The following is a 15,347-nucleotide window of genomic DNA, read 5'->3' as shown; positions in this document are numbered from 1 at the left end:
ATTTAAATCGCGGCATAAAGACCTTTGAACTTCCTAGGTGGGCTTAACAATAAATATGCCACTGAAGTGGAGAGAGCATCGTCTGTTATTCAGCTCGCTGGAATGCACAAGACTCCATCGGCTCAAGCGTTCGGTCTTTGTAGGCGAGATCTTCGAAATATCACGCTAAGAGGAAAGGGCATAAAAGGTGTGAGCGAGAAAGAGTGAAGTAGAGGCCCCGGAAAAATAAATTGTTAATGTAGAGCGCTGAACACGTTTTTTTTTTTTTTTTTTTTCAATACATAGCGGTACACTTTTCTTCTTAATTGCTAATATTTTTGCTGTTGCGCAGCATTCAGAAATTTCGCCCCATACGCAGTGTCGTACTTTCAATCAAACCAGCACCACAGAGCAATGAACGCAACCAAGTAAAGGAAGAACCCCGGATAAACTGCGGTGCGCTGAATGAGGCAGCCCCTCCGTTTTTCTCTGTCGTGAATACCCCTCTCCGGGCGGCGAAGTGCCCTGATGACTGTGTGCCCCCTAGAATGTTCTCCTGTGTATATCAGAGCTTCATATACATGTTTTATTTAATGTCGTATAGCATTACCAAAACACAAGGTGTTTGAACGCAAGAAGTGAAAAAATGCTCAAATATATGCCACAAATGAGGAAAGAGAGGGTCAAACTTTCACTGAGAGTCTCCTACATTTCTGTAACAATAAAATTATGACCTGTGCAAGCGCTGTGTAAAAGGGTACTAATGGTAAACAGAGATGATGTTTTCATATCTTGTTTCGCTTAAGTGGTGCCATAGTGAAAGCATCTGTTAAAAGAGCGATACGTAATTCAGTATCTTCCTCGTATTTAACTATTCGCAGCTCACTGGACATGCGCATATATTTTCTTTTCGTGATCGTGATCATGAATATTGAGTAAAAGACGACGATAGTAAATCTGGAACGGCTTGCGTCATATTTACGGAGCGGTAAAGACGGGACGAGAATGTAACAGCAAATTTCTGAATAAATTTCCTCGCTAGGTCAAAAACCTATTTTGATTGAAGGAAAGGAAAAAAAGCAACACTCAAAGACTTTATCGCCGCTAGTATAGTTAAAAGTTACAGCGCAGATGTGTTACAAACCATCTCCCCTAAGCAACCGCTTTGACGCCCATTTCAATATCTGATGGGAGATGGTGCATTCCTGAGAGCGTATGCTCCTTGGCTGTAGCTTACAGGAATTGCACTGTATAATAGGGACAGGGCTCCTGAATACTTTCTAATACGCTGCGGAAGCTGCGCCTACATGAATATTGTTTTATCAGCAGACAAGTTTGCGGAGGCTCTTCGCGCATATAAAGGCTACACCGATGCAGGTTCCGATATTGTTCACTTTTGATAGTGGAGCGCTTTGAAACAAGAAAACTTGTGTGACAATAGTCAAATCAGGATATAAACGCGCGGAGGCATATCTCATCTGCTCTTGGATAGCCCTGCTTTTTCTACTGGACACTTCGAGATCGAACCCTTCTAGGAACGGACGCTAACACACAAATGATATTTGCAATCCTGCTCCCTCAGTAGCCTGGTCTGAGCAATATGATTAACGTGACGACCTGTGCGAACAATGGATAATCTGCCTACTCCCCCTTCACCCTCACCCATGGCTACGCGCCTTCCTATTCAATAAAGGAAGTTTAAATTAAAATCAATTGGATACGGCTATCAAGCCAACGTGACAGATCATATAGACAGTAAGGCCGGTGAAGCTGAAGTTATCATATATATGTATATATTGGTTTGCTGTAATATATTGCACCTTTTTGCATTTCGAGCCATTCGCTCAAAACGCACGTTTTCAGTTTTTTTTCTACTGGCACAAAGGCCTGGCCTATTCTTGGCAAGCAGAAATAAAGAGATCTACGCAAACTTTCCCGTCGCCTAATGCTGCTGGTGAATAACTGCGCGTCGGTCTGCACACTGCCTCTCACCGATTAAACATCGATTGCGTTACGCTCATAACGTGAGAATCGCCTTGTGTGACTTGTTTGTCGACATACGTTGTAAGCGTGCATAGTGGCAGAAGGCAGCGGAAGACATGTTTTCGCTGCCTAACTCACCCCACGTGTCAGTACTGCTGCACTGCACTGGGGTCCTTCCGTAGGCTCTAAATTCGTGTCGTGAAGACACCGTCACATATAATGCATATCATAGAATAAAGTATTGATACGTGGTGAAAGGTACATTTTTCTCTCTCGCGCAAGTACATCATGGAAAGGAAGTGTAATACATATTCGGTGAATCCTAAAAAAAATTACTGAAGTGACGTCATTCTACTAAGGCCTTCGCGGCGATGAGACTGAGTTTTTTTTTTTTTTAAAGAAGACGAACTTAGTGGAAAGATAAGCATGAAGAAAAATTTCGAATTCTTTGCTCTTTAAGAAATAGCCGAAAAGTGAGGGCTGCACATATGCCAGCATTTGCTGGCCGAATCTCGTCCGTGAGAAAGATACTCTCCATTTATCTGCTGATCGGGATGCATATATTCGTGTAAGTGCTATTAAATCGGTAAGTTCTAGATTTATATCTTATCACAGGTAGCTATGGGGTTTCGAATTTCTAAACTCAATTTGCATGAACGGCCGACACACCGGGTTCCCTTTTATTTACTTGATCGCGTTTCTAGAATGTACGGTGTTCAAGGTTCACTGCTGTGTGCTGGCTCTATGGAAAGCTTATTTTATCGTATACCTTCCTGCGTTTTAATCTCACATAGTACTCGTTTGTTTCCATATTAGGATGCTTTGTACTGTACAGTATGTTCTTGTCCTTCATCGAATATTTCAAGAAAACACCCAAGGTTGAGTAGATTTGTATTAAGGGCATAATTATTAATTACGCCCTTCTTAGTGTTTTGTTATTTAACCTACTTATTTTCCGTCTTTTGTATGATCTTTCAGCTGCGTGAAAATGTACTTCTTCTTGTGCTCCAATCTACAATAATGCCGTACTAGAGGTCAAGGTATTAGAATAAATAAATAAATAAATAAATAAATAAATAAATAAATAAATAAATAAATAAATAAATAAATAAATAAATAATGAACAAAATATAAATAAATACATTGAAAAAATACACAAAGAATATTACCCTACTGCAATTATACTAAAGTGAAACCACAATGTTATGATATCAGCTTCTCAGTTGTTTTCTCCAAATCGTCAAGGAGCTTATTCTAAAGAGCATATATTTGGCACAAAATTTGCTTACACTACCTAATTATTCAAGAAAACAGTAATTGATGCACGAAGAAAACAACAATGTGTACCTGCACTTTTGGTGGCCTAAAAAAGTGGAACTTTTTTCCATTATGCCAACAGCTCTTTGTAGACGAGAGGAGTGTAATTCAGCGCGCTTGCTAGGACACCTTTATTAGCCATAAACTCTAATGGATTTTGCTGCATCAAAGCTTTCAGTAATGGCTTTACAAAAAAAAAAACTACTTTCTAACGGCTTCGGTGACTGCGTTCTTGGAAAATTTTCTTCTTTTCCTTCCACTTATTTCTACTGTGCTTGGGAACTATTCTTGCTCTATGTATTTAAATTATTTATCGAGCGATTTATTTTCTTTGTAAGCTTGCTGAAATTATCGTTTCCAACTAAAATTAATTACACCATGCAGGCTTGCTATACGTTACGGCATACACATAAAGCTTGAACAATGGGGCCTCACTATGCTTTCTTGAGGTACCTCTGTAATAATAATATTAATAATAATATCAATCATAACATTAATAATAACAATAATAATAATAGTAATTACAATATTAATAATAATAATAAAATAATAATAATTTGTTCACTAGAAGGGAAGAGCGCAGCATCTGTCACATTTGTTCTTGTGGACAACTGACCGGAGCAGCAAAGAAAGAGAGGAAGATGAGAGTGGAAGTGGAAAGAGTTAAAGAGGAGCCGTATGGAGGTCTATGCAGTAATTTCGACCAACTGGGGATTTTTAACGTGCACTGTCATCGCACAGCACGCGGCGCTACTCCGTTTTGCCTCTATCGAAACGCAACCGCCAGCGGTCGGCATCGAACCCGGGTACTACGGCAGAGTTGTCAGGCATCTTAACCACTGTACCCCCGTGGCAGTGCAAGGTGCATCCGTTGTAAGTCGTTTTGCACCTATTGGTTTGGTTTGATTTGTGGGGTTTAACGTCCCAAAGCAACTCAGGCTATGAGAGACGCCGTAGTGGAGGACTCCGGAAATTTCGACCACCTAGGGTTCTTTAACGTGCACTGACATCGCACAGCACCTATTGGCATGCGATATTGAAAATATGACACAAGGGTTAGTGGCACATGTCAAATTTTGTTTCTCTCCTGCTTTCTTTCAAAAGTGAACTAATTTGAACAATTTAATGCCTTAAATTGGTTAATAAAATATACAAGCTGCATATTGTTTTTCACAACTTCGCAAATTACTTCCTAGTTAAGATTGACTGTAGGGAGCACCTGTTTTTGAGCCGTAGTGTAAGAAACAATTTAAACTGTAATTTTATGATTTACTTACACTTTTCTGATTGCATTAGCTTTTCTATAACACGAACGTGTGTGCGGGCGCTGTGTGTCTATGCGTCTGTGAGTGTCTTAGTGACTTCTCACACTGAATGAATAGCATATAAACAGAACAGGGGAAACCGAACGGTCTTCATTTTTCTATATATTGATTTCCATGCTTCTCAATCGGCTCACAAAGAATTGAAGAAGTCATGAACTTATACTTTGCAGGTCTCAGGAGTGTTGGGATTTGCTTACATATGAGAGGGGCCTGTGGCGAACCACTTGCAGGAAGTGGGCGCACTTCTTTGTGTCTGAAGCTGAAGTTAAACACCCTAACAGTTCGCTGCCCCTGCTTTTCTTGGTTGGGTATCTCAGCAGGCTCAGCAATACAGCCTGCGGTTATAGCTTACGGATGCCCTTAGCTCACAGCTGGAACGCTGGCTATGCGCAAAGCTAAAAACAAAGATGCAATATTTTTTTCTACGAGTGCGCGCCTTGAGCGTTTCCTGTTCCGGTGCTTAGAGCTTCCTCTTCAATAAAGTTTATGCACTGTGTAACTTGGTGTTGCCGGTATCAAATCAAACGTCAGTACGTCATTTCTAGCTCAGCCTTAATTCCGCGTTTTCTGGTCACAAAACTTCTCCGCAACGCTTTAGGGGAGTACATAAAAATATTACTAGGGAATTATTTGATACCCTCCGCACAAGTACGTAGTGCGAGGATTTCGCCCATGAACGAAAATGCAGACTCTCAGTTAGCTGTACAGAAAATTTAGACGCGTCCTTTTTCTTCGGTGCGCTCAAGTAATATAACTAATATGCGTAGGTGAATGTCGTGAAATTTTTATGCACCTGAATTTAATTACGGCAGTAGAGGCCCGAACAGAAAATCTGGTTGGCTCCTTAGCTAGCAAAGTGACTATGGAGCTGCAGAGAAAAACAATGCGGCCAATAGCGCTGCCAGAAGCAGGTGGATTCACCTCTTCTCCTGTAAAAATGTACGTACCTGTACACAACACTATATATTTAGGCGGTTAAAAATTTTAGACGACACCAGCCCCTGTCCCCAATGAGAAGATATAGAGTTCTGGATTCACGGGTAGAATTTCGGCGATTGCACAGAACTAATCGACAAGCTTTAGCGTGTGCATATGTCGCTTCAGTATAGTTATGGCAACAACGACCCAAACTCGAAAGTTGTTTACGGCGTGGGACGTACGTATGCAGTTATTGGGAAGCACCGGTATCGCACAGAATAACATAGCCGACCAGACGGGACACTCGCTTAGGTATCCTGCGCATACAGTTAGCATAACGGTGCCGTCTAGCGTTTTTTTTTTTTTTTTTTTTTTTTGCTTCACAGCCGCCACAGACGACGGAAACAACCGACTTCTGATCGAATTAGGCAAGTGGCATAAAAAAAGTTGGTCTAGAAAATACTGACGACCAAATATCCTTTCTCTGCGAAATTTGTACGCAAGGATTCGGCGGTTTAGCTGGTAGAAGCATTCTACGGCACGCATGTAATTGCGCAGCGTTCTGCAGTTTGGAGCAGCTGCTCCACTTTGGCTGGCAACCAGACGCGCGTGAGTTGTCTCTGGGCGCACATTCCTCTTCCCCACATTTTCAGCGCTCTGCTTAATCACCTCCTTAAGAACGCACGATAAGGTGCTCCCGCGTAATAGCGTCTAGTACGGTAGGGGACCGAATGCAAATCTGCGTGCTCCAAATAACTGCTACTCATCGTAACCTATAATTGAGGCCCCAGAGTGAGTTTCCACCGCTGTTCCGCACGAATTTCTGCCTCATAGAACAGCTGGCTAGCAGATTTTGCAACAGGTGTGTAGGTTCACAGAGTTGCGCAAACGTCCGCCATATTTTTTTTTCCTTCCTTTAACGGGCATGCAGATTATGAGGGAAATATTTAATTCATGCATTCAGAAGGCATACTGGATGCAGCAAGCTGCTCATTTTGAGTCCCGAACTTGCTCTGCATTCTAGTCCCAAATAGTAAATAGATGACACAGCTTGTGGGTAAAATATTTATTTGCATCAGGGCGTTTCGCAACACCGTCTGTTGTAAACTCTAAGTAATGGTCTTTAGCAATTGGTAAAAACCCATGGTTCAAATCAGCGATTTTGATAAAAAAAAAAACGCTTTTCACTCAGTGTTGTGCGCTTGGAGCAGATAAATGGGCAAGCCCAAACACAGTAGTTGAGCCGATGAAATTCCAGATGCTCTCTTCGGTGCAACGCATCGATGCTCACGAACCACGCGAAAGCGCTTAGCCACTAGAGGTGCGAGTGGCAAAGGGAAAACAAAAACAGAAACCTGCGAACCTATCCTGTAACCTAATGTATTGGGTGCAGCACCGCTGTAGCTAACGGCGCTAGGCTCCATCTATCGGGGAGCACGTGGTACTAGGTGACTCCTCTTGCTGCTGCTGGAGCATGTGCTCGATTGAATTTGTTTTAAGGCTAAAAATTCCATTTTCCCCAGTTTCGCTTGTTAACAAGTCTCAACAGTGCACGTTTCAATTTGCTTTATCGCTGGGTTTGTTGCACTTTATTTTGGCCGTTGTCACCTCGACGTCGGCAGTCCCTTACAAAAATGGTCGTGAACAGTCTTTAGAATCTGTATTAACACCTTATTGACTCTATCAATATTGTACGTACTTTTAATCTGTATGAACATGCGTAAATACGAAGTTCATACACGGTTACTTTTGTGTATCTAAATCAGTTCATATAAAGTTTGTACATAGCAAGTTGTTAGGTGAATATACTTCTCTGTATATACTCCTATCAATATACAGCAGGGACGTAGCCAGGGCTCTGTTTCGATGTCAGAAACCCTTCCGAAAGTTTTTGAACTCCTTCTTTCGGCCTTTTGTGCAATTTTTTTTATCGATGCCGTATAACGCCCTCGAAAATTATTTCTGGTTATACCACTCATACACAGCTATTAAAATATATTGAAGCAATTTGGCATGCCAGAAAAAATGTTCAGATCGAAAGAATATAGTATTAACTGACCGAGTGCATGCTATTCATTTCAACTCATATTTGAATTACATTTTTTGTTATGAATAGCATCTGTTAAAAAAGAAATGGAAACGGAAAATTGATACGATCAATTTGCATTAATTATAGATAAAAACGTATAAGGTTATATTTTGAAAATTTAACTGGTTACAATTTCGCTCTTTCTTCATCGCGCATTTCTTAATCAAGCGTCCGCTCTTGTTGAGGACGCACTGAGTCCTTTTATCGAGCTCGCTCGCACAATTAAATACAAAAACGTCACAAATGGAAGGTAAACGCACCGCGCCGCCGACTTTACAGTGGAGAATGCGCGCTGTGGGTGTTGTCGGGTTACATCACGCGATGCTGAGACGCACGCCCTGGACTCTCGGATCCACGTAGCTCATCCCTCAGAAGCTATATGGGCGAAACTTTAGAATTATATATTGGCATACACACAATGATTGGGTATATGCAAATGTACAGTAAGCTACCGAACGAGCCCCCCCCCCCTTCTCCGCTTTCCTTCTCACGCGCCGAAATTACTGGAAAATGGAGGGTGCATTTCCCTGGCAAGGACCAAATTTTCATCCGAAAAAAAAAAAAAATGAATTCGTATTTTTTTTTCTTTATCGACCCGATCGTGTTTACAAGTGTGCTCCCAGACGCATCCGAGCCAACCCGCTGTGCATACGCCCCTGTCCACCACTTATGAAAACAAATCGGCGCCCGCCGCCGACATTTTCTCTCGCCGCGCTCAGTATGTTAGCGATTGTCTTATTCTCTTATTCACTTCTGCGCCGCCGCTCCCGTCAAGGCAGCGGCCATATCTCAGCCCATCTGTTCCTGACCGCGCGCATCGTATGCGGAGGTTATCCGACACCACCCAGCAGCCTTTGGACATGTGCGTCAACCGAGCGAGCGCTCTAGAGGTTCTGCTTTTGTTTGTTATGTTTTTGCTGGAGGTGGTGTCTGGGTGAGGTGCGAGCTTAGGGCAAGGGTAGGGTAAGGAAGCGCGCTAATGGTAAGGGAAAAGGGGGGGGGAAGAGAAGGCGCGGCGGCTGGGGAGGGGGGTTGGGGCGGCGAACTAACGCACATATCGGCACAGAATGCGCCAGCAGAAACACGCATATTCGCTCGCAGCCTTCGCATAGCGTTCATGCAGCCTCGTGAACTATATCAGCGCGCAACCTGCGGTCCGCGGCACCGACCTCTGTAAATCAATTAAGTGCCCTTACGGCACAATTAACACGCACTTGACCCGAACCACGGAATATCGACCAGCTGTAGCTGAACATATTCATCCTTCCGCTGTGATCCATTGGGAACGTTATGCTAGTTCTAGTCGCAACCACCCTCTCGAGATGTTGGCTGCAAGCTGTCCTTCAAATCCAATGCGCGGGAAGGATGCAAGGAGGCGCTTGGCCATCAGAGCGCGGCTTCGAGCTGGAGGAGGGGGGGCGTCTAGCCGCCCTGCGAGCAAAGCACACAGCAGTGCGCACGCACGCACGCACGCATTCTTTTTTTTTTCCCTAGAAGTGCGGGACCCACTGAGCACAGAATATCTTGTAGCTGTCTTGATATGTCTATATTGGTCACATATATCTTGAGCTATCAAAGACATCTACAAGACGTTGCTTGGTGCTAGTCTAGAAGACATCATCGGCAAGATGTCTGGAATCTGTCTAGTGAAGAATTTTTATGTCTTCAGCTACGCAAGACAGTTATTAGCCGGCTAACGCCAGATGTCTTCTAGAGTTCTGCTTCAGAAGTCTACCATACTTCCTAACAAGACGTTTCAGGGTCACATATGCGCCTATAGTGCAATATGTACACAATTTAACTGGACGACACTGTTCTGCATACTCTGAGTATAAATTGTCGAAGGTTTGTTTTAGCAATTTTTCAGCTTGCAAAATACTGTATCCAAAGTGCCTGCGCTTTTGAATTAAGCATGCAATTTGGGCTGTTTCCAGCATGCAGGACCAATATGGCACCAAGAAATGCTGTTTAGGCGATGGGTATCTGAACATAATGTACAAAAGCCGCTGACACCTTCATTTCTGCAGCCGATAGCCACACGCGTACTGTGTTCGACCTCACTGGGCGCAGTCCAGTCCGCCGGAAGACTTCAAACTCCGAGTGTTCACAACGACAAAGTAAGCTAGCGATGTATCCGTGTGTGATAAAAGCCAGTAGTTCGCACAGAGGAAAGATTTGTTGTGCCGATGTTAATACGGAACGCCAGCTATGCACGATCCGCCATTCCCAAACTTCGCGCGCCGTAGCCTTTTCGCACCCCTCCTCTTTACAGCGAGATAGAAAATAGTGCGCCAAAATAATTACGCAAGATGCAGGTTGTATTTACCGTTTTGAAACAAATACGCCATAAGCAACAGTTACATTTTACTTGTATAGCTTGTTTTATGAAATATATTTCAGATTTCTATTGTTTTTAAAGTTATTGTATCAATGCGCTGCTCGGCGGCTGGCCATTTCAAATTTTCGTCGTGTCTAGTCGTGTCTGCACGTTAGGCCGTTGGTTTGTGACTGCGTTGAAAATGTATCCCGCACAGCGGCTGCTACTTCTGGCTGCAAGGCAAGCTTCGCTGGGTGAGTAAGAAATTGTTTCTTCTAAATGAGTCACTTAATGGAGCAGTAAAGTGACTGAGTGTTTTCTTTTTCCGATAAAAATGCTGCAAGGACCGTTGTTTGCATCCGGCGGCGCAGGCTGTATGGGCAAGCAAGATAGCTCGCGCGGACCGTTTAGTCCACGACCTAGTTTAGTCAGTACGAAAGGCGGTGTTTTATGGCGCATCTACAGTTTTGTGCATGCAGGAAGGTTTTTCGCTTGTAATTCCACTCGCCGCGTTTCGTGAACTGCCATTGGCGGCGGAACCTCGCGATGTAATTCTTCAAAATGAGCTTGGCGATCCGACGTCTTTCGTTGATTGCCGCTGGTTCTAACACTTTCCCAGGAAACACAACTGAGCACGAAAGTCTGCATGCTTAGTGTGGCCTTCACTCTGCAGCAAGATACAGAAAATACGCACCGTCGAGTGGAAGGCCGTGCATTGTTTCTCAGCCTGCAGAGCTCTATACGCGCTAAGTTATGCCGCGGTTGCGAAAAAGAAAGAGAACGATCTCAATAAACCGCCTTAGAGGGGAGGGTAAGGTGCATTCTGGCTACAGCGACTTTCCCAACTGCTAGCAAAATACTCTCGGCCTGTTCACAGGCACAAGTTGAAACACATAGCGAGATAGGAACGGCGTACAAACATTCTGCAGTGATTTAATTTTAATAGTTCATAAATGTTTAGTCAGCCATTACATTGCCGTGATTAAGTGATTTTACATTTTCATATAGTCAGAAAGCACAATTTAGTTCTTTTTAAGTTCCTGAACTGCATGCTGTGGGATGTGCTGGTGCTCTATTTGCTTTGGTCCTCAGGTTTTTTTTTTTTTTTTTATTGGCGGAAATGTTTTAAGAAATTAAGCTTCAGTTGAATTGGTACAGAAAGAAATCGAAAGCAAATCTTTCGGAGGGACCTCATATAATGAAAAGCCTATTATTAATACACAAAAACATATCAATTTCATTTGTTTTCTTGCTTCAGGGCCAATAGACTCTTCCTATCCAGAACTGGGAAAAGAAAAGAGAGTACTGAATCATAACTTACTTTTAAGGCGTAAAGAATTTAGCCATGTTATAAATGGGTTCAGTGTATGCCTTCTGGCTGTCCTCAACAACAAATCACACCTCCAACCAAATTGTTACGTGGTGACAAGCAAAGAGACGGCACAACATGGTTACAGGATGAACAATGATTTTATGGCTGGCCTAGCACGAGGTCTCCTCTCACGCCACTGCTCTTCCTATCCAGAACTGGGAAAAGAAAAGAGAGTACTGAATCATAACTTACTTTTAAGGCGTATAGAATGTAGCCATGTTATAAATGGGTTCAGTGTATGCCTTCTGGCTGTCCTCAACAACAAAGCTGTGACTCCACGCAAACCTTTTGATAGCATATGGACTCCTCCCGAAGTGAAGGTGTTTGGCATCAAAGGTGAAATACCTTCAATTAATTTCAGTTCAGTCGTTCAGTTGTGTCCGACTCTTCGTGACCCTATGGACCATGTCACGCCACGCTTACCGGTCTCTCACTATCTTCCTAACATCACATAACTTCCTCTGCAGTGCCTCGAGGATGCCATCTAACCATCGCGTTCGCTGCCTACCCCTTCTCAACCTTTCCCAACATCAAATCTTTCTCCAGTGACACCTCTCTTGTCATCAGATGACCAACGTAGCTGAGCTTTAACTTTAGAATTAATTAACTTAGAATTAAGTTTAGAATTTAGAATTTAATGCTCTTTTTCACATTGTGCTGTTGTGTCTGTGCTTGGTGCTCTTGTTATTTTGTGTCTGCGCGAGGTAAACAAAACACTTACTCAACAGCTCAAGCAAGTGAGCTATGCATTCTTTTTTTTTGCTCTGGGTGCATGCTCACTGTTTAAAATATTGCTTTCATTTGTTCTAGGAAAACCTGGTGATGCATACATACATAGGTACCTACATATATACATGCATAGATACATACATAGGTAATGCATCCATACATAGATACATGATACATAGATTTATTTCTTCTCTACATATGTCGAATGAAACACTTAGTAAACTCAGAGGCAGGAACCTTACCCAGCATAGAAAGTGACTCTCAATAAAAAAAAGAAATGTATAAATCAGGAAAATGGTGGTTCTCTTCAGGTGTGTCTGTTGGTGAAGACAAGAAAATTTTTTAGCCTTCGAGGTCATCAAGGAGTTATTAATATACATATTTATACTCAGCACTATTTTGTGCTGCTAGTGCGTGTCTTGGTTAAACATATTTCTATTGTGTACTCAGTACTCTCAACCTTATGTGACATATTTTGAGGTTAAATTCTTATCCTATGTTCACAGGAAATCTTTAAAGCATTGGAACACCTTGCAGGTTGCCACCACCTCCACGGCTGCCTAGCAACTATCCTTTTCCTGTCTGTGCTGCAAACAACTTAGCAATGAGGACCACAGGACTGACATCTCACTGGGCAGTCGCGGGCTACTGACTGAATACATTTGACTGTGCCAAAAACTTAGAGTTGCCAACAGTGGGACTTTTTCCTTCTGTTTGGGAGCTCATATATCTAAATCGTGCTTTTGATTTTAATCCTGGCAGGTGTGACATGGAAAGCCTTCAACACCAATGAAACTTAGTTTTGCCGACGTCACAAAAGAGTGGTTGGTGTTTGCCTTGTGACAAAGACCAAGTCCACATCTAAAGGCGCTGCACAGCCATCATGAACAGTGCCACAATAGCAAGCAGCTGGGATCAAGGCACCTTCTGTGCTCATTTACAACTCAAGTTTGAAGCTTTTTAATTTTGCAAAGGTAGGCCTCCAACAATTGACAGAGAGGAGCCTCCCAATCAGTTGAGCCACAAAGGAATTTCCCCTTTCATGGCAGTAGGTGACAAAAAGAGGCAGTGCAGCTGGTGTTCAGTACCGATAAAGAAAAAGCTGCCCAGCCTAGTTAGCTGTGGACAAGGGCTGGAGTGGTACCAGTGTTGAGAACGATCTGATTGGCAGAAAAGCCTCCTTTGAGGGATATTCGCCCCTTCATTCTTAATTTGTAACTGACTGCAGTGGATCTGATAGCCCCGGAAGTTTTCTTTTTTTTTTTTTCAATTTTCTCTGCCCTCTAGGGTTGTACAGAATAACAGATGCACAACCCATGCCAGCTCCCTCATTTTACGATGCTTTCATGCCAGAATGTTGGCAGTGGTATTCAGACCTTGTTTCGTTTTTCAATGCCTTTTCTGCATGCATAATAACAGGCTATTTAGCGTAACACAGTCGCACACAAGACAGAGGACACCATCAGCACTTACAACTGTTCAGCAGAAAGCAGCCTACTCAGGTGATGCGCACGGGTACAAGGCAACATGGAAACAGCACCATTTTGTCAAACTATGCGTGAGAAATTTTTCTTCAGTCTCATAAGAAAAACCAATTTGCTGCTGACACAGCTGTAACCTGCTTTTCTATATGAAGGGCTTCTGGTGTTTCATGAGCCGTTACCCACAGTTTTCACAATTGGTGCAAACCCTACGGTGCAAGAGAAGTCGCTAACCTTCATTGTTAATGTCTTTTGCATGTTCCCTAAGTTGGCCATTGACGCAGAATCCTCCTTGTGCAAAATAAGATTTTTCTACATGACAGTAGAATTTTATAGACGGTGGTGCACTTTACGAAATGCTGGCCATGTCTCTTCTGACAGCCGACCTGTATGCTTTCGTAGCTTATGTGATGGCTTAGCTGAGCAAGCTTTCAGGGAGCAGAGGATACCATCTATACATTAAACAGGTTTGAGCTGTGTCAGTGACACTCCAGCTTTTCTTTGAGTTAAACCTGGAAAGCGCATAAAAACAACGGACAACAGAAAGAGACAGACGCTTATGCGCTTTCCAGGTTTAACATGTCTAACCAACTCGCCCAAATGCTGCCATTATTTTCTTTGAGGCTGAACAGATATTTCTCATACCTGCTTTGATAAGATTGGTGCTGTTTTCCTGTTGCCTTGTACATGTGCACATCAGCAGTGAAAGCTATGCATCGACTGCTTTCCCCTAAATAAATAGTTGTAGTAAGTACACGTGGTGTCTTCTTTCTTGTGTGTGTCCGTGTAATACTAAATACCTTTTTTATTTCTGAAAACCAACTATCTCAGCAGTTAACTTCCTTCTTTTTATACCAGCAGAATGTGAAGAGCAGCACCGTGTGCAAGACTGAATTTTATTCTCTCTCTTTTTTTTTTTTGCTGTGCCTTCTGTACTCCTCGCAAGCTGTTTGCTGCACTACAAAAGGTAAGGACAGTTTGTGCCATCATGGCTGGTTCATGCTGCCCTTATCTTTTGTAGTGCTGCAAACAGCTTTTGAGATGGAATATAGTAGGTTGGTATGTACAATGACAGGGATGCGAACCCTTTGCTCCTTCCTTTTTTTTTCCTTATGGTGCCTTCTAGTGTTTCTTGTAGAGTGATGTATGACCCTTACCTGCTACCTTTTCCTTAGTACTTTTTAGTTATGATAGTAGAATGTAACTATGACAGGCATGCAGCCATTGCATTTTTTTTTTCAGTGCATTCTAGTCATGCTAACAGGAACAGCAGCAGTGAAGCAGTCTTGGCTTCTTTTTTTTTTGCAGTGTAGATTTTTTAATGGATTTGATGTCGTGCCTATTGCTCAAGTGTTTGTGCAGTTTCTACAAGATGTATGTATGACCAGCATTCAGTTGGTGACATGCATGCACATATAGTATGAAATGCAACACGTGATGATGGTCCTTTGTGAAGGCGCCTTTTTCTGTATACTGAAGCTTTTTCATTCGAATTTGTTGCTTTGTTTTATTTTGTACAAACATTATGCAGATAGTTCGTTCAACCACTCAACCAGTTTTGTACACTTTTGCATACCTATCCCTGTTTATTTCTAGTCATTTCCTGTTCTTGTTTGGAGTATGGATGTTGTCATTCTTTTGTAAACAGATCATTTTAAGCTTGGAGAGAACTGCATTATTATTTTGTCATTTTCATACCACTTGTAGTGTCTAGTTTCTGTGCTTGTAACTTCGTAGCGCATTGTTGAAAAAAAATCAAATATATGATTTACACTTTTTGTTTCCTAGCGCCTTTTGTAGTTATTGCCGAATCTCCCAAAGAGCACCCAACCATGGC

General features: G+C 42.5%; 1 protein-coding gene and 1 long non-coding RNA gene across 2 annotated transcripts in view; one reads left to right on the top strand and one right to left on the bottom strand.

Moving 5' to 3' along the window:
* Positions 1-15,347, bottom strand: part of LOC146199544 (uncharacterized) — a 175,396-nt gene that overhangs the window by 56,967 nt on the left and 103,082 nt on the right. The window lies entirely within an intron of this gene.
* On the top strand, positions 9,969-14,766 carry LOC146199546 (uncharacterized). Its single transcript, XR_014705091.1, has 2 exons — positions 9,969-10,182; positions 12,567-14,766. It is a non-coding gene; the product is annotated as an uncharacterized LOC146199546 (long non-coding RNA).

The sequence above is a fragment of the Amblyomma maculatum genome, chromosome 2 (assembly GCF_055883805.1).
Source record: "Amblyomma maculatum isolate TAMU_Amacu chromosome 2, ASM5588380v1, whole genome shotgun sequence".
NCBI classification, from domain to species: Eukaryota; Metazoa; Arthropoda; class Arachnida; order Ixodida; family Ixodidae; genus Amblyomma; species Amblyomma maculatum.
The sequence above is the reverse complement of the archived record's forward strand: the minus strand, read 5'-3'. Positions and strand labels throughout refer to the sequence as shown.